The sequence below is a fragment of the Physella acuta genome, unplaced genomic scaffold, assembly GCF_028476545.2.
Source record: "Physella acuta isolate Inbredline_101_S28 unplaced genomic scaffold, ASM2847654v3 ptg000466l, whole genome shotgun sequence".
Lineage (NCBI taxonomy): Eukaryota > Metazoa > Mollusca > Gastropoda > Physidae > Physella > Physella acuta.
In genome coordinates, this window is record NW_026731985.1 from 102326 (window position 1) to 122500 (window position 20175).

Sequence of the window (20175 nt, forward strand, 5' to 3'; positions counted from 1 at the left end):
ATGTGTGCGGTTTTAAAACGTCTCCGGTCGTGTTTTTATGAAGAGATGTCAGCGTCCACTTTGGCGTGATTGTCGTTCTTTCCTGGTGATAACATGCGTGGACTGCAGGCTGACATCCCCTTGCGATTAGACCTCCGTTACCCCGTGGTTATCTCGCCTGGCTTTCAGTTATTCCCCTTTCTTATGACCTCCCCAGGTACGGGTTACATGGGCCCAATACTCAGCTTTTCACGTCCCCTACTCATTATCAAATGAATAAAATATCAATCTTCTTCGCATGTCCAAATCCTGTCCGATAAGAAAAGAAGCGAGGCGCCGCGACCGGCACTACTTGATATCACATCCTCCATTGTACTCAAATATTGGAAGATTTCGCTGGCGGATATTTTCGGGTTTTTTTTAACATTGAAACTTGCCAAAAAAAAAGAGAGAAAGGGAAGAAAAGAACAAGTGAGAATTGTGCTGGGAGGTCATTAAGGTTATACCGAGAAAATTGACGGCTAATGACCAAAAGGCAACTGAAATCATGGATTGTTGTGTTTGAGTATGATGTTGCACCCAAAGCTGTTTATTCCGGGTATCCTCTATGATTGCACTTGATTTCTTTAAGTGTGTGGTTTGGGTACTTTTTATATTAATTCATTTTCTGAGTTTGATGTAAACTTAAAATTATTAACTGCCAACTCATGCAAAATAGAACTTGGTCAAAACAATAAGTCTCCTCTGGTCTCGTCTACTCTTATATTACTGTAGACATTTGTATTATCTAGTCTCTGATCTTATGTAGACATTTGTCTTATCTAGTCTCTGATCTTATGTAGACATATGTTTTTTTGTGGTCTTCTGTAGACATTTATCTAGTATCTGTAACATTGTTATACATATTGACACACATTTCCGAAAATACATCAGTGAACAGTGCAGAGGCTTAAACTAGTTATTGAAATATTTGAAACCTAATTTAGCCTGATGTCTTAGATCCTGAAAGTGACATTTTTAGTTGAAGGGATTTTAGTGACGAGAGAAGTGAAAAAACAACAGTACAAGTTGTTGGTAGTTTTATTAACTACTGTATATCAGAAAGCCACTAACACCATCGGCCTCATTAATACTTTTTAGGGAAAAAAACAATTCTTATAAAAACAATAATTTTTAAAATAAAAAACAATACAAATTTTTTTTTTAAACTCACCGAACTAGATTTCATTTGAAATAATAAAAAAGTTACGAAACATAAAATAATACTGACCTACCATAATCTCAAAATTTTACCAAAAAATAATTTCTTACCAAAATAACTAAAATCTTACTTATTTTAAACTACAGCCTGTTTAATTGTGTTAAAATCATTTCTATGTAATCCAGTTTTAGCCTGGTATTTTTAAACTGTCAAGGAGACAAAATCTGGGTTAGACCATCCCACCTGACAGTGACGTGTTATACAAGAGCTAGCGGAGAGTAAAATCTTCCTTCTCTAGCCCACCATGGCATAAAACTAGAGTTGCTTCCCTTGCCTTCTCTAACCCACCCTGGCATAAAACTGGAGTCGCTTCCCTTGCCATACTGCTCCCCCTCCCATCTACGTCCGTCTGTCTGACCTTCTCGCCATAAGTAAGGCTACCAGTTCTAAAGACTTCTTTATACTAAGCACTGGAACTATGTCAGCTATTTTTCCCCGAGATTCTGGGTTGTGGTCAGGGTCTGTCTGCACTAGTGCGTTAGTGGCACTGGTTAATTTCTGTGCTAATAGACAGCGGGTGATTGGACTCTACAGACAGTCGTCTGCTCGGTTTGTTTGATCCAACTTTACACCCTAAATGGCTTTCAACTGGATTTATAGAGACCAGAAGCATTTCTTCCAAGATTGAAATATTTACTTCACACTTTATATATCTATAAATTTTAAGCCATTTTTAGTTGTAAACTTTATCTAACAACTTCAGCCAGCATAGCAGTAATTATTTATATTCACTTTAACTAAAGAATCCACCATCATATTTGTGTACACTTTACCTAAAGAATCCACCATCATATTTGTGTACACTTTACCTAAAGAATCCACCATCATATTTGTGTACACTTTACCTAAAGAATCCACCGTCGTAGCAGTAATTATTTGTGTACACTTTACCTAAAGAATCCACCATCATATTTGTGTACACTTTACCTAAAGAATCCACCATCATAGCAGTAATTATTTGTGTACACTTTACCTAAAGAATCCACCATCATAGAAGTATTATTTGTGTACACTTTACCCAAAGAATCCACCATCATATTTGTGTACACTTTACCTAAAGAATCCACCATCATAGCAGTAATTATTTGTGTACACTTTACCTAAAGAATCCACCATCATAGAAGTATTATTTGTGTACACTTTACCCAAAGAATTCACCATCATATTTGTGTACACTTTACCTAAAGAATCCACCATCATAGCAGTAATTATTTGTGTACACTTTACCTAAAGAATCCACAATCGTAGCTGTAATTATTTATGTACACTCTACCTAAAGAATCCACCCTTATAGCAGTAATTATTTGTGTACACTGTACATAAAGAATCCACTCTTATAGCAGTAATTATTTGTGTACACTTTACCTAAAGAATCCACCATCATATTTGTGTACACTTTACCTAAAGAATCCAGCATCATAGCAGTAATTATTTGTGTACACTTTACCTAAAGAATCCACCATCATATTTGTGTACACTTTACCTAAAGAATCCACCATCATATCAGTAATTATTTGTGTACACTTTACTTAAAGAATCCACCATCATATTTGTGTACACTTTACCTAAAGAATCCACCATCATAGCAGTAATTATTTGTGTACACTTTACCTAAAGAATCCACTATCGTAGCTGTATTGAAAAGGTCACGAGTAAATGGGTTGCTAACTGCCCAACTGTCAGCACCGAATTAATTTCTATAGTGCGGTATGCCACTACATTTTTTGCTTTGTTTGCTTGGTGTGACGAGTTATACGTGTGTATTACAACTTTCTTCACCTTTCAAAAAGTGTTTCCTAAAGAATAGACCAGTGTCCCCCCCCCTCTCCCAGTGTCCTCCAGCTGTCCACACTGTCCAGTGTCCTCCAGCTGCCCACACTGTCCAGTGTCCTCCAGCTGCCCACACTGTCCAGTGTCCTTGAGCTGCCCCCATTTACCACACGTTCATATCCATGCCTAGTTCGCATGTCCCTGGGATTTTTCAAACACCTCTCCCTTAACTGGTCAACCTACATTAGCAGGTGTGTACTTTAATATTATGTAATGTTTTTTATGGGTGAAGAATATTACCCCTTGCACATTACCCCCTTCCATTACTCTCCAGATTAATTCCCCCCTCCCCCTCCCTCGTACTTATTAAACATTATAGTGAGAAGCCCGGTATTCTATAGAATGCTTCAAGGTTGACAGTGTACGAAATAAATAGTATTTCATTTTTTTGCTTGGTATTCTGTAGGATAACGACATGGTGTTGGCATATATATATATATATATATATATATATATATATATATATATATATATATATATATATATATATATATATATAATATGTATGTATAAAAGCTGAAAAGGGAGAGATGTATACTTGCTTTTGAGAATTCATGCACTACTACTGGTGTGTTATTTAATTCCCTACAAATAACATGAGGTGACGAAAACGGTTAATGTTCTCATTAATGAGCATTAATTACAAGTCGATTAGTAATGCAATCCGCCTGAGTGAAACTCTACAAGAGCTAGACGTTTGCCGCCTAGAGCTCTCATATTTCATACCATCGTGTCAACACCTCCTTTTCCATTGAATAAAATCTTCTTCTTAAATAACATTTAGGGTAAATAGAATCCCGCGGACACCATTCTCCCTAGTGGATTGGCTGTGTAATTAGTTGGCGGATGAATTTTTGTATGTTGTCATCTGGTGGCGGCTACAATAACCGGAAAGTGACGAATAACCCCTCGAGACTGTGTCTTGCCGCTGTTTAGGGACTTTCTTCAGCACGCGATGCTAGAGCTGAGTTTTCTCATTTTGTTATTAACCTTAGCTTCACGTTTACAATCACGTACGATACTCTCTTACTATAGCTAGAGATTCGGTTTATCCTTAGCTGTTTCCGTTCTTTTCTACTGTACTTAAAGAGATTTGGTTTATCCTTAGGTATTGCTGTTTCCGTTCTTTTATACTGTACCTAAAGAGATTCGGTTTATCCTTAGGTATAGCTGTTTCCGTTCTTTTCTACTGTACCTAAAGAGATTCAGTTTATCCTTAGGTATAGCTGTTTCCGTTCTTTTCTACAGTACCTAAAGAGATTCGGTTTATCCATAGGTATAGCTGTTTCCGTTCTTTTCTACAGTACCTAAAGAGATTCGGTTTATCCATAGGTATAGCTGTTTCCGTTCTTTTCTACAGTACCTAAAGAGATTCGGTTTATCCTTAGGTATAGCTGTTTCCGTTCTTTTCTACTGTACCTAAAGCGATTCGGTTTATCCTTAGGTGTAGCTGTTTCCGTTCTTTTCTACAGGACCTAAAGAGATTCGGTTTATCCTTAGGTATAGCTGTTTCCGTTCTTTTCTACTGTACCTAAAGCGATTCGGTTTATCCTTAGGTGTAGCTGTTTCCGTTCTTTTCTACAGGACCTAAAGCGATTCGGTTTATCCTTAGGTGTAGCTGTTTCCGTTCTTTTCTACAGGACCTAAAGAGATTCGGTTTATCCTTAGGTATTGCTGTTTCCGTTCTTTTCTACAGTACCTAAAGAGATTCGGTTTATCCATAGGTATAGCTGTTTCCGTTCTTTTCTACAGCACCTAAAGAGATTCGGTTTATCCTTACGTATAGCTGTTTCTGTTCTTTTCTACATTACCTAAAGAGATTCGGTTTAGCGTAGTTTACCAGTACATATAACAGATACTTTACAATACTTAATACTTTACAATGCTTAATACTAAAGATATTCTTTTTAGCATTGTTGAAAATTATGTATGTCTAATTACTTTTATTTTTACAGTACTAAAACAATATTTAATAAATTTAGTACTTTATACTAAAGAGATTTGATTTAGCAACAAATAGAAAAAAAACACGTTTCCCTGCCCACGTTAATTAAAAAAAAATAGTGAAAAAGATACAAGACAAAGCCATAAAACTGTTTATTTTACATTAGCTAAAAAAGAAAGGTTTATCAAAACTGAAAAGATCCTTGTAATTTAGGCTTTTTAGTTTTCTAACTAAACGCGTTGAAGCGAAAGTGTGTATAGTTAAGCTCTTCTTGGCGTAGCTATGGTTATTAATTTTAGATGGCTCGACAAAAACAAACTGAGCTCAAAAAGAGATAAAAGCAAATACATTTTATTTGATTGTGGATCCAGGCGAAGTTTACAAAATAATTCATTGGTTTCCTCTATAGAAGTAGTGCCACGAAACGTACAGTCAAATGGTATTAATAGCCCACGGCTATAATTAAACTTCTTCGCCAGCTCATCCGAAAGCCATTCTGGCGATGACAGTTCGTCATCTTGAAAATCAACAGAACTCAACAGGACAATAAACGAACCTTTTTCGGGCTATAAAACTAATAGAGTCAAGTGTAAGGCATTGATTTTAAATTATTCTCTTGTTTTAAAGTTACCTCCAAAATAAACAGTCGCTAATGGGTTCACGAAATGGTTTTATCAATGTTGGTTGAATTCTGTTAAAATAACCGATGATGTGTTTATTGTGTGAAATCTATGGTGGTCAAATTACTGTTAAATGTGTGAAATCTATGGTGGTCAAATTACTGTGAAATGTGTAAAATCTATGGTGGTCAAATTACTGTGAAATGTGTGAAATCTATGGTGGTCAAATTACTGTTAAATGTGTGAAATCTATGGTGGTCAAATTACTGTAAAATGTGTGAAATCTATGGTGGTCAAATTACTGTAAAATGTGTGAAATCTGTGGTGGTCAAATTACTGTGAAATGTGTGAAATCTATGGTGGTCAAATTACTGTGAAATGTGTGAAATCTATGGTGGTCAAATTACTGTGAAATGTGTGAAATCTATGGTGGTCAAATTACTGTGAAATGTGTGAAATCTATGGTGGTCAAATTACCGTGAAATAACCGATTGCTTTTGTAATGGCTGGGATTTCTGTTGAACCGGCTATTTATGTTACAGCTGTGTTAACTGGATTTTATACAGCTGTAATATCTGTTTAACTGTCCTTTTACATCTATAATAACTGTGTTAAACCGGTTTTTAAAAATACGTGTTTACTCTAATGTTAGGGTTGAACCAGCTGTTGATAGTTGTAAAGTTCGTTGAACCCAATATCTGCCGAAACTCACCTATATCAGTTTATCTATTGACTTACCTATGGATGTCCCACAGCGCACACACCTCACTTTTTAAAACTACTTTCACATTTTTTTTCTCCTCTCTAAAGACAAGTTTTTATTTTCGAGCTTCCCTTAAACTGGTAATGGTTTGTGTCAAAGCCTGCGTGTAATATACCCCCGAGTAGAGGCAATAAGAAGTAGATGGGATGTTGGGAGAGTGAATGGTGGATGGGATGTTGGAGAGAGTGAATGGTAGATGGGATGTTTGGGAGAGTGAATGGTAGATGTGATGTTTGGGAGAGTAAATGGTAGATGTGATGTTTGAAAGAGTGAATGGTGGATGGGATGTTGGAGAGAGTGAATGGTAGATGGGATGTTGGGGAGAGTGAATGGTAGATGGGATGTTTGAGAGAGTGAATGGTAGATGGGATATTTGGGAGAGTGAATAGTGGATGGGATGTTTGGGAGAGTGAATGGTAGATAGGATGTTGGGGAGAGTGAATGGTAGATGGGATGTTTGAGAGAGTGAATGGTAGATGGGATATTTGGGAGAGTGAATGGTGGATGGGATGTTTGGGAGAGTAAATGGTAGATGTGATGTTTGAGAGAGTGAATGGTGGATGGGATGTTGGAGAGAGTGAATGGTAGATGGGATGTTTGGGAGAGTGAATGGTAGATGTGATGTTTGGGAGAGTAAATGGTAGATGTGATGTTTGAGAGAGTGAATGGTGGATGGGATGTTGGAGAGAGTGAATGGTAGATGGGATGTTTGGGAGAGTGAATGGTAGATGTGATGTTTGGGAGAGTAAATGGTAGATGTGATGTTTGAGAGAGTGAATGGTAGATGGGATGTTTGAGAGAGTGAATGGTAGATGGGATATTTGGGAGAGTGAATAGTGGATGGGATGTTTGGGAGAGTGAATGGTAGATAGGATGTTGGGGAGAGTGAATGGTAGATGGGATGTTTGAGAGAGTGAATGGTAGATGGGATATTTGGGAGAGTGAATGGTGGATGGGATGTTTGGGAGAGTAAATGGTAGATGTGATGTTTGAGAGAGTGAATGGTGGATGGGATGTTGGAGAGAGTGAATGGTAGATGGGATGTTTGGGAGAGTGAATGGTAGATGTGATGTTTGGGAGAGTAAATGGTAGATGTGATGTTTGAGAGAGTGAATGGTGGATGGGATGTTGGAGAGAGTGAATGGTAGATGGGATGTTTGGGAGAGTGAATGGTAGATGTGATGTTTGGGAGAGTAAATGGTAGATGTGATGTTTGAGAGAGTGAATGGTAGATGGGATGTTTGAGAGAGTGAATGGTGGATGGGATGTTTGGGAGAGTGAATGGTAGATGTGATGTTTGGGAGAGTAAATGGTAGATGTGATGTTTGAGAGAGTGAATGGTAGATGTGATGTTTGAGAGAGTGAATGGTGGATGGGATGTTGGAGAGAGTGAATGGTAGATGGGATGTTGGGGAGAGTGAATGGTAGATGGGATGTTTGAGAGAGTGAATGGTAGATGGGATATTTGGGAGAGTGAATAGTGGATGGGATGTTTGGGAGAGTGAATGGTAGATGAGATGTTTAAGAGAGTGAATGGTAGATGGGATGTTTGGGAGAGTGAATGATAGATGGGATGTTGGGTTGAGTAAATGGTAGATGGGATGTTTGAGAGAGTGAATGGTGGAGTGTGAAATCCCGAAACCGTGTGTAGATTTCACGTATTGGAGCTACTAGTTAGTCCAGCTCTTTTCATCCTAGGTAAACACGTAGAGGCGAGCCGACTCAAGTTGTTTGTCTTGGCGTCTCGCTAGCTGCACGTTGGACTATTGGTCACCAAACGCGCGGTAAGTAGCTTCGTTTTTTGTGTGTGTCTGTGTAGAAATGGGTTTTACCTCTGTCTAGAGATTCAAATAACACATGCATTTAATCTCAAACATGTTTTAGCTCCCGATTCACATACTCGATATTTACTACAAAAGTTGTATTGTGAGTTGTTCATTGTGAGCAAGCTTTAAATGTACAAGTTGGTGTCATAGTTTAAATGTGTACAAACTATCAGCTCAGCACTGAATGTAAAATAAAAAACAACCTATGATTTTATACTGACATTCATTGGTTGGCAAATACTGAGAAAACAATTAGATCTATTTGCTTGATACGTACACTTGCTAAATACTTATGCTATACAAGTAACAGGTGTGTAGTTTCAGAAATACATTTTCCTTCCTACCTTTAGTTTAGTGCATTGAAAAAATTAAATTCTCTTGAATGTTTCCATGTTGTGAGACAATCTTTAGATTTTAATCGCATGTGTGAAGTTAGTTTTTAACTGTCTATGCAGACAGGAAGTCCGTTAAAATGAGATTAGAGAAATTACAGATTAAACTATACATTGATCAGCCTCCTCAACCGATGATTTAGTGTGTGTTGCAATTAATTTATTAAGAGATTTAATTTTCATTCTAAAGCTAGTTGCAGTTTTTAACGGGTCGAAGATATTTTTAGTGCTTTGAAAAGATTTAATTAAAAAGATTAATGAAATTGATTTGTTGTTGTAGTTTCTTGATGAAAACTTGCGATAATAGCACTAACTAGTCACGAGCTGTGTGTATATGTTTGAGTAGACGCGAGGTACTCACCAACTCAATCAATGCATTCGAATGATGCATATAGGCATGAACCCATGGACCGTGTCTCGTATAAATGTCAGTCCCTTAAACCACCTCGACTTAAATGTCAGCAATTTTCCCTCTCTACAAGATTATTAAAAATCTATACTCAAATAACGAACCGAAAGAACTCCCCCATACCTTACCCAAAAATAGACCCGCCTCTTATTGTTACTATTTTAGTTTTACTGTACTCTACTCATCACTTTATCTCATGCGCAATGAAATATTTTGTAAAACCTATTACTGTATGCCCTACATTATGTTGTTAGTATTGAACCCATAATACTTGATCCATACACTAGTGGCGTGTCTCACACCTCATCCCACATTAGCGCTAATGTGTTCACCAATTCATTACCACCTTTCCTCCGACATCTTTAACCTTCGGCTGGCGAATATGTGGCAAGCATTAAATGCCTCATCGCCTTTTTCTTCAACTTTGCCAGTTTAAACCCCAGTTACCGTTTAGCTTTAAACCGAAAAAAATGTTTTTCGACCGGTGTTAGCGCGCTGAAGTTTAATTGTGAGTACTTCAACACACAAACATGGTGAGTGATTATCACGTGAGCGATTATCAGGCTTAGTGTCAGGGTTTGTCAGTATCTGGCTGATTAGATGCTCGCAGGGTTCTCAATCAGATGTGGTCATACCCCACTTCTCTGTTAGACCACATCATAGGGTTCTCAATTGGTCCCCCCCCCCCACACATACATTCACTTACCACTTTTTATTTACCGCTACTCGTGTGCTTGTTTTCGCTGAATGTAAAAATAATTAACCTACATTTGTCATTCTTTCACAGCTATGATAAATTAAATTAAGTCAGACTAAGCTCTTTACTTGATGTTATCTAACAACTTCTGTTTCCACGGGATATATTATTACAACTATATCTATAAGTAAATAAACGCATGCACTATAGATACACTTGGAGTTAAAAAAAATGTAATTAGTATTTTAAAAATATTCCATTGACACAATTAAAAGTGAACTCCATAATTAATTAGGTGTTATCAAATACTAGGTCCTCTAGCTGTTAATTAAATAGCATTAAGGATAATCCTCCTGTAACTACTCTAAGAAAACCAGCGTAATCTCCCCTGGAAATAAAGCCCAGATAGAGTCCATATATTCCCATCCATAGCGATCTAGATCTACACAATGCCTTCATAAAATAGATACGCGAAATTAAAACTTCTATTTATTCTTAGTGGAAATTAAATACGCTTTTCTATAAATTTACGTATCATATTGAGGTAATATACTGTCAATGAAATAGAAAAAAATGCGGCGTGTTAAATCATAAGATGGCGTCTACTAGCTCAGCGAGAAGAACGTTTGGTAACGGCGTGAATCCCAAAATCCCGCGGACCGTTTAGTCGCGCAGTTGTAGAACACGACCTTAAAGCCATTTCTCATGTTTCAATATGGGTTATGAGCCATTTTCTTCGTGGCGCTGCCATTAGTAGCACAGTAGGGGAAACCTTGGTGCCAGATAGCGGATGGGAGGAAGCTAGTGGGTTGCCGGCTTGACATATGTCGTCTGTTACAGGGGGGGGGGGGGGGCAGGTGCTGGCACCTCACACTTGTCAGTGGTGGGATGTCAAAATTGTTTAGATTTTCTACATGACAAACTAATCTCGGGTGAGAGGTTTTTTTTTTTGTTCGGTAGGGGGGGGCGGTTATATGGAGGAGAGGGGGGGGTTTATGAGAGGGAATCGTTTATAAGGAGGGAGTATTGGTTTATATGTATAAGGGAGGGATTAATTTATAAGGGAGAGAGTATTGGTTTAAAATATTTATAAGGGAGGGGGTATCGGTTAATATGGGAGGGAGGATGTCAGCGTAATTTGTTGACTCACGTGACAATTAAGTAAATGGTTTTTAGCCGATGCTCTCCCCTGACCCAGCCCTAACAACAGCACACATATGTTGTTATCTCCGTACTCGAAACAATGTTACAGATAAGGATGTGTTGTTGCCTCAAGGTTATCGCCAATGTGTGCTATCATTTCTCTCAGCTATTTTTAGCCATTTCCCTCATACGCTGTCTGTGACGAGCGAAGCAAGTCAACAACATCCGCCTTTCTGTTGGCTGTAAGACTGGTGTGCTACACACTACTACAGAACCAGGCTAGCACTGGGATTACTCTTAGTATTGAATTCCTCGAGTTCAGCCAATATATGGAACAGGATAACAGAGCGTTTAGGACAATGAATGCGTCAGGTATAAGAGCAAGCACTTAGAAGATTTCTTTCATGAGTTGTGATTGAGTGATGCTGTTTATTACAAGACACTTCAGTCTTCGTTAGGTTTGAAATGAGTCTAGAAGAAAGAGGTTTCTAATGTTGTTGTGGTCGAAACGCGTTTGAAAAGATGTTTAGCCATGCTCGTCAGACCCTGTACAAGTGTGAGTTTGTAAGTTTTCTCAATCACTGTCTCCCGTTATAATATAACTTACGGGGGCGTTATTTTTTTTATATGCTGTTCTTTGAATGGTAGGTGAACGCGAATATAATTAAGTTTAATGAAGCAGTTTGAAACATTGAATAGAAATGAGCGCCATGTTCGTCATAACTGCGTCATTTCTGTTTTCAAACGCGAGATGGTTTCCTTAGTTAACTGTTGTGTGACGTTATGTGTTATGTAACTAGTTAACCTAGATAGTGACGTTACTAGCGGACCTCGTTATACAAATAGAGGGAACTGCTGTTTATGTGGTAGAAATCTGTAACAGTTTTAGTGCTGGAAAAGTAGCGCGCGAAAAAAAAGGGACGGGTGGGGTGTATTACTTTTTAAAAATTTAAATCACCTTGCCATAAACTAGCCTAGGTTAAAGTAAATAAAAACTTCGTGTATTAAAAGACCCCCCCCCCCCCCCGTTCTCCGCAATAAAAAAAACGAACTGATAAGACACAATATTAGAAGTCGGGTTAAAGAACTTTATCTTGGCTGATTTCGAAATGTTTGTTTCTGAAGAATGGTCCAGTCAAAGTACAGAAAGGTAGCGTCCGTGTAGGGCCCGCACATTGTATGCCTTATCGCAGGTGTGTGCAGGGAAAAGCTTATCTGTTACAGCATTGTATGCTGCTGTTGTAATATATTATGCAAGCAATTTATCAGATATTCAAGAGACTAACAACAGGGTGTGGAAAAAATAAACGTTATGATATATCGTTTAATAACAGTATCGGGATGGGCGTCTATACATATGTAAGGGGGAGATGTTTTGATAAATAATAAGTAAATAAATAAAGAAATATATATAGGCATATATATATATATATATATATATATATATATATATATATATATATATATATATATATATATATATATTAATATATAAAGCCGGTTGGCCAGACACAGCTGGGATATAGATACAATTGAAGAAAAAAGAGTCAAGAAACAGGAAACGTTATTAGAAAGTGAAATGGAGCTGGAGGGAAAACGTCAGGTGAAATGGACAATTTTAACTTACTGGACGGTGTTGCTGTGTGTGAGGGGGGTAGGGGTGAGATGGGGGGGGGGGGGGAGATAACAGTGACGAGATAAGCAGCTCGGCATGAGGCAGATTGGGCGCGCGGGACTTACATTCTTTTTGCTAGGTAGCTGGGCAGAAAACACATTCTTTTTTTGCCGGACAGAAAACACATTCTTTTTGCTAGGTAGCCGGGCAGAAAACACATTCTTTGTGCCGGGCAGAAAACACATTCTTTGTGCCGGGCAGAAAACACACTTTTTGCTAGGTAGCTGGACAGAAAACACATTCTTTTTGCTAGGTAGCTGGACAGAAAACACATTCTTTTTGCTAGGTAGCTGGGCAGAAAACACGTTCTTTGTGCCGGACAGAAAACACACACTTTTTGCTAGGTAGCTGGACAGAAAACACATTCGTTTTGCTAGGTAGCTGGACAGAAAACACATTCTTTTTGCTAGGTAGCCGGGCAGAAAACACGTTCTTTGTGCCGGACAGCCGGGCAGAAAACACATTCTTTTTGCTAGGTAGCTGGGCAGAAAACATTATTTCATTACTTTTTAGGCACTAAACACATAATGCTAGACTAGTAATCAGAAAAACTTAATCAGGCAGAATGAGAAATACTTTCTTTTTATTTTGTAGGCTGGCTGAAAAAATCTTTCATAACTAAGTAAGCAGCCATAAAAAGATACTAATCAGTAGTCATGCAGAATATAACTAATATCACTGCTGTGAAGAATAAAAGAAAATTTATTTAAAAACTCTTTATCTTTGGTCACGTCCTCAACCAACATAAGCATCGTGACAGTGACGTGACGTGACGACCCGCCACTGGACGCAATGGTCAAGCAAGTGGACACACGTTACTCTCTTATTCATCAACTGACCGCCGGTAACAAGTCTAACGGGAGTTGTTCCCATCGTCATTTCAACTTCCCTCGTGTTGGTCAGGACGGAGATAGCTGTTATTACTGTTTAGGGACAGAGTTCTCGTTTTTTTGGGGTTAATCCGATTGGTAGACTGTAAATCCCGAGCATACAGAGGGTTTAATCCCTGACTGGACCGCGGTGTACTCTTACCCTCTAACGGATTTTGCACGCTGTTTTTAACTTCTCAGGAAATAGTTTCCAGTATCTAGAGCACTGCTCGAGAGAGTTTACTCATTAAAGTGTACTTGTTTTTAATTACATATATATATATATATATATATATATATATATATATATATATATATATATATATATATATATATATATATATATATACATATATATATATACACATATATACATATATATACATATATATATATATACATATATATATATATATATATGTATATATATATATATATATATATATATATATATATATATATATATATATATATATGTGTGTGTGTGTGTGTATGTATTTATACACATGTATATAATATGTGTGTGTAAGCATTATATATAATTACATATTTATATATTATTTACATACAAGGCACATCTATCTACACAGACACATATACATACATGTACATACACATATTAAGCATTCCCCTTTGCCCTTACTCTAGGCTTGATGCTAATGATTTTAGTTTTTAACTTTTTAAACTGTTAAAATTTTGTCCGGTCAGACGACGCCTGGTAAAAAACCTATGAGCCCATAAACCCACGGAGCTGCGAGTTGAACTCGCCGTACGAGCTTGTGAATATTCTCCACGTGCATGCAGATTAGTGAAATACAATGGGATTCATTAAAATTTCACTCTGATCAAGCTGGCTAATTGAATTCAACCATTAAGCCCTGTTAAACTTTTAGAAATCTTCTTCTTAGATGTTTCTCAATGATTTTTTCCCCTCAATTCAATTATTCATAATTTGTCTCACGATGAAAAAAGTCCGGAGTTTCTGAAGTTTTTTTTCTGCTTCTTTTGAAGCCAGTAATGAAGTTAGTGTTTTTCTAGCAGGTTGTCTTATGGGGTTGGCAGTGCTTAGACCTGGGCACGCGACGATTGTTATGAGCTGTATTTTGATTTGCAGACGTCTAGAGAATGAGATGCATGCAGTTTGGTCTTGTTGCCTCTCATGGCATCAAATATTTACATGCGCACAAAATAATCCAGTCCAATTATTTGCTGGAAACTCAGAACTACAAGGACGAGGGCAACAAAGGAGAGAAAAAGTCGGGTAATTAGTACTAGTCTACCCGCCCTTGTCCGCATAGGTCTTCTTATCACAGTGCTAGTTATTGGAGGTTTCTTAAATCTAGGCAGGGCGTATCACTTTCCAGGCTATTTTTAGTATATCTAACGTAACCCAAACTCTAGCCCTAATATTAATTGTAGCACTGACCTTTAAAAATTGCGTAGTAATATTCAACTTAAACCTGATCCTAACAATATTGTGTTGGAGGTTTTTTAAGATTTTTTCTTTCTTCTTTCTAGTCTTATCACCGTCCTATAACTGGCTTTCTTACCCCCTTTCTCACCGTCCTATAACTGGCTTTCTTACCCCCTTTCTCACCGTCCTATAACTGGCTTTCTTACCCCCTTTCTCACCGTCCTATAAATGGCTTTCTTACCTCTCACCGTCCTATAACTGGCGTTCTTTCCTCCTTTCTTACCATCCTATAACTGGCTTTCTTACCCCCTTTCTCACCGTCTTATAACTGGCTTTCTTACCTCCTTTCTTACCGTCCTATAACTGGCTTTATTACCTCCTTTCTCACCGTCCTATAACTGGCTTTCTTACCTCCTTTCTCACCGACCTATAACTGGCTTTCTTACCTCCTTTCTCACCGTCCTATAACTGGCTTTCTTACCTCCTTTCTCACCGTTCTATAACTGGCTTTCTTACCTCCTTTCTCACCGACCTATAACTGGCTTTCTTACCTCCTTTCTCACCGTCCTATAACTGGCTTTCTTACCTCCTTTCTCACCGTTCTATAACTGGCTTTCTTACCTCCTTTCTCACCGTCCTATAACTGGCTTTCTTACCTCCTTTCTCACCGTCCTATAACTGGCTTTCTTACCTCCTTTCTCACCGTCCTATAACTGGCTTTCTTACCTCCTTTCTCACCGTCCTATAACTGGCTTTCTTACCTCCTTTCTCACCGTCCTATAACTGGCTTTCTTACCTCCTTTCTCACCGTTCTATAACTGGCTTTCTTACCTCCTTTCTCACCGACCTATAACTGGCTTTCTTACCTCCTTTCTTACCGTCCTATAACTGGCTTTCTTACCTCCTTTCTCACCGTCCTATAACTGGCTTTCTTACCTCCTTTCTCACCGTCTTATAACTGGCTTTCTTACCTCCTTTCTCACCGTCCTATAACTGGCTTTCTTACCTCCTTTCTCACCGTCCTATAACTGGCTTTCTTACCTCCTTTCTCACCGTCCTATAACTGGCTTTCTTACCTCCTTTCTCACCGTCCTATAACTGGCTTTCTTACCTCCTTTCTCACCGTCCTATAACTGGCTTTATTACCTCCTTTCTTACCGTCCTATAACTGGCTTTATTACCTCCTTTCTCACCGTCCTATAACTGGCTTTCTTACCTCCTTTCTTACCGTCCTATAACTGGCTTTATTACCTCCTTTCTCACCGCCTTATAACTGGCTTTCTTACCTCCTTTCTCACCGTCCTATAACTGGCTTTCTTACCTCCTTTCTCACCGTCCTATAACTGGCTTTCTTACCCCCCTTCTTACCGTTCTATAACTGGCTTTCTTACCTCCTTTCTCACCGTCCTATAACTGGCTTTCTTACCTCCTTTCTCACCGTCCTATAACTGGCTTTCTTACCCCCCTTCTTACCGTTCTATAACTGGCTTTCTTACCTCCTTTCTCACCGTCCTATAACTGGCTTTCTTAACGCTCCATAGATTCAGAAATTCAGCTATTAGAAGACCCATTCATTTTGTGTAGTCGCTTGTCAAAATTGCCCCTCCACTTGAAGATATTTATACCTACTATGCTCTAGCAAACCGTATTGAACGTACGAGTGTGTGATCATCTGCCCGTGGCAGCTGTTTATGCTAGTGTTTAATCTTTCGACCCAAATCCTCGCATTGATTCGCCTTTTTAAAAAGCGACTGGAGAATTGTACCACTACCCTCCACCCAGTCCCTCCCCTGCCCGACACTGATATTTATCTCTTGTGCTGCCTGTTTGTTTTTTCGTTCCCCTCCCAGCAATGCCTGTTATTTAGCGAGGCGAACTGAGTAGGCCTGGCTTTGCCCCCCTTAAGTTAACCTGGGAGCTTGAAAGCGTGTGCATTTAACACGCCGCCTCCGTCTTCACATCTTTGACTGAGCCTACACTTTGCTCTGACCGACATATGTGTTGTGTTCACTCGCCCGCACAGCTGTGCTCGCTGGTGTGTAGAGCTTTCGATTGTCGGTACTTGTGTTTGTAAACATTTCGCATCTTATTGATGAAAACATGGAATGGAAAAGGTTTTAGTATCTGGACGCGGTGACCTTTGACCTATATGAAGATTGTGAGGTTGAAGGTGTAGGCTATCAGGTAGGGTTGTAGCGCGGTATATAAGCTGCGATGCTCGGTAACTTGGCTGTCACGTATTGAGCGTATCGCTGGTGTTGCCGTGGTTTGTGGTATACATACAGCGTGTACAGCAGGTAGGACGTGTCGGCATTGCTGTCAGTCGTCAGTGGCAGTATTGTTGTCAGTGGCAGTATTGTTGTCAGTGGCAGTATTGTTGTCAGTGGCAGGATTGTTGTCAGTGACAGGATTGTTGTCAGTGGCAGTATTGTTGTCAATTACAGGATTGTTTGTCAGTGGCAGTATTTTTGTCAATGACAGGATTGTTATCAGTGATTCTATCGAGCGGTCGTGTGTCGTTTCAAGGCCTGACACGTGTGTTTTGCTATTCATGAGACAGGCGGAATTGTGCCAGCTGACAGTAACAAGGTTGTGCCATTTATCCGAGTCCAATGACGGCTGTTTCTAACTCTGGCACACTGGCACACGTGTTTACTTCAACTCCGAGACAGACGCCAATCAGTAGTGACAGAACTGTGCCAGTTGTCAGTGACAGAACTGTGCCAGTGACAACTGTGGCAGCTCAGTTTTGACAGTTGATTGTTCCACCTATCATATTTGTTTAGCAAATATGCCGCACGAGTACGTAAGTGGTTGACTTATTTTTGGCAATTTACGTGGCGTATGCCTATAGTGTTGTTTCTGTTTGGTAGTTTGTTGTATAGGCCTACATCGTTTCTATTTGGTAGTTGACTGTTGAGTTTCTACCGTTTCTATTTGGTAGTTGCCTGTTGTATAGTTTATATAAGCCCTATTTCGTTTCTATGTGGTAGTTAACTATTGTTAAGGCCTATATCCTTTCTATTTGCTAGTTGACTGCTGTGTAGGCCTATGTAGTTTATATTTGAAAGTTAACTATTGTGTAGGCCTATAGAGTTTATATTTGAAAGTTAACTATTGTTTAGGCCTATATCCTTTCTATTTGCTAGTTGACTGCTGTGTATGCCCTATAGAGTTTATATTTGATAGTCAACTATTGTGCAAGCCTACCATGTTGTATGCAGAGTTGCACAGATCGCAACTTGATCCCAGTTGGGTTGCTGTTTCCTCGTTGTGCTGATGGCGTGATTCTCATTGAGTTATGATTGTAGCACCCATCAAGAAGGTTCAGCAGTTTTTCTGGGCTTTTATCTGTACTGGTAGCCCCGAGAGAGCATTTATCATATGGAAACACTGAGGAAATCAAAGGGTAGTGGGCCAATAACTCAGTCTGTGAACACAAGCAAATGGTGGCCTTTCATGACTGGCCGGAGATTTAACTGCTGACCGGTGGTAACGTATTGTTCACTGGGTGGCTCGCTGACTTCTTGGGTCCCTTGACTTTGGTCTGTTCATAGGATGATATGACAGCAATGGTTCATAGCATGATGTGACCCCAGTGGTCCATTGGATGATATGACATCAGTGGTCCATGCGATGATATGACTCCAATGGTCTATCTGACCCTAATGGTCCATGCGATGATATGACTCCAATGGTCTATCTGACCCTAATGGTCCATGCGATCATATGACTCCAATGGTCTATCTGACCCTAATGGTCCATGCGATGATATGACTCCAATGGTCTATCTGCTGATCCTAATGGTCCATGCGATGATATGACTCCAGTGGTCTATCTGACCCTAATGGTCCATGCGATCATATGACTCCAATGGTCTATCTGACCACAATGGTCCATGCGATCATATGACTCCAATGGCAATCTGATCCTAATGGTCCATGCGATGATATGACTCCAATGGTCTATCTGCTGATCCTAATGGTCCATGCGATGATATGACTCCAATGGTCTATCTGACCCTAATGGTCCATGCGATGATATGACTCCAATGGTCTATCTGACCCTAATGGTCCATGCGATGATATGACTCCAATGGTCTATCTGACTACAATGGTCCAAGCGATGATATGACCAATGGTCTATCTGACCCTAATGGTCCAAGCGATGATATGACTCCAATGGTCTATCTGACCCTAATGGTCCAAGCGATGATATGACTCCAATAGTCTATCTGACCACAATGATCCATGCGACCCCCCCCCCCACCCCCACCGTCATCTGATGACATGAGACCCTATTGAACACATAAAAATGTGTCTATTTGAATAAATGACACTTTTGCCCACTCGATGAATGGACCATTTTGAACATTTGATTAAATCACATGCACATCTGATAATTTGGTATTTTTTTCAAATTGATTGATTGATGTTTTATCAGGTTAAATTAAAATACAGAAAAAATTGCCATTAAATCAAATCAAAATTAGTCCACTTGATAAATGCCATTTTGTTCTTTGGATGAAGTGACCGACTGGATCAGTTGGATGAAGTGACCAACTGGATCCGTTGGATGAAGTGACCACTGGATAAGTTGGATGAAATGACCAACTGGATCAGTTGGATGAAATGACCAACTGGATCAGTTGGATGAAGTGACCCACTGGATCAGTTGGATGAAGTGACCACTGGATAAGTTGGATGAAATGACCAACTGGATCAGTTGGATGAAATGACCAACTGGATCAGTTGGATGAAATGACCAACTGGATCAGTTGGATGAAATGACCAACTGGATCCGTTGGATGAAGTGACCCACTGGATCAGTTGGATGAAGTGACCCACTGGATCAGTTGGATGAAGTGACCACTGGATCAGTTGGATGAAATGACCAACTGGATCCGTTGGATGAAGTGACCAACTGGATCAGTTGGATGAAGTGACCCACTGGATCAGGTTGGATGAAGTGACCCACTGGATCAGGTTGGATGAAGTGACCAACTGGATCAGTTGGATGAAGTGACCAACTGGATCAGTTGGATGAAGTGACCAACTGGATCCGTTGGATGAAGTGACCAACTGGATCAGTTGGATGAAGTGACCCACTGGATCAGGTTGGATGAAGTGACCCACTGGATCAGGTTGGATGAAATGACCAACTGGATCAGTTGGATGAAGTGACCCACTGGATCAGTTGGATGAAGTGACCAACTGGATCAGTTGGATGAAGTGACCAACTGGATCAGTTGGATGAAGTGATATTTTCATACACTGGATGATCAGACAGGATGAGTGAATGAAAGGTCTGGTTATAATTAGATGGGAAAAGTTGAGTTCATCAGCCAGAGAC

At 39.3% G+C, this 20175-nt stretch overlaps 1 protein-coding gene across 9 annotated transcripts in view; it reads left to right on the plus strand.

Moving 5' to 3' along the window:
• The window catches only part of LOC131943742 (nuclear hormone receptor HR96), a 151988-nt gene that overhangs the window by 8665 nt on the left and 123148 nt on the right, over window positions 1-20175 (plus strand). For 2 of the 9 annotated variants that reach the window (XM_059303974.1, XM_059303981.1), the window contains exon 1: window positions 11056-11237. The gene's annotated coding sequence lies outside the window, so the exon portion shown is untranslated. Of the gene's footprint in view, window positions 1-8096; window positions 8183-11055; window positions 11238-11262; window positions 11430-16839; window positions 16859-16878; window positions 17008-17540; window positions 17626-20175 lie in introns of those variants that run through there. The other 7 variants (XM_059303975.1, XM_059303982.1, XM_059303989.1 and 4 more) reach the window with 6 other exon arrangements.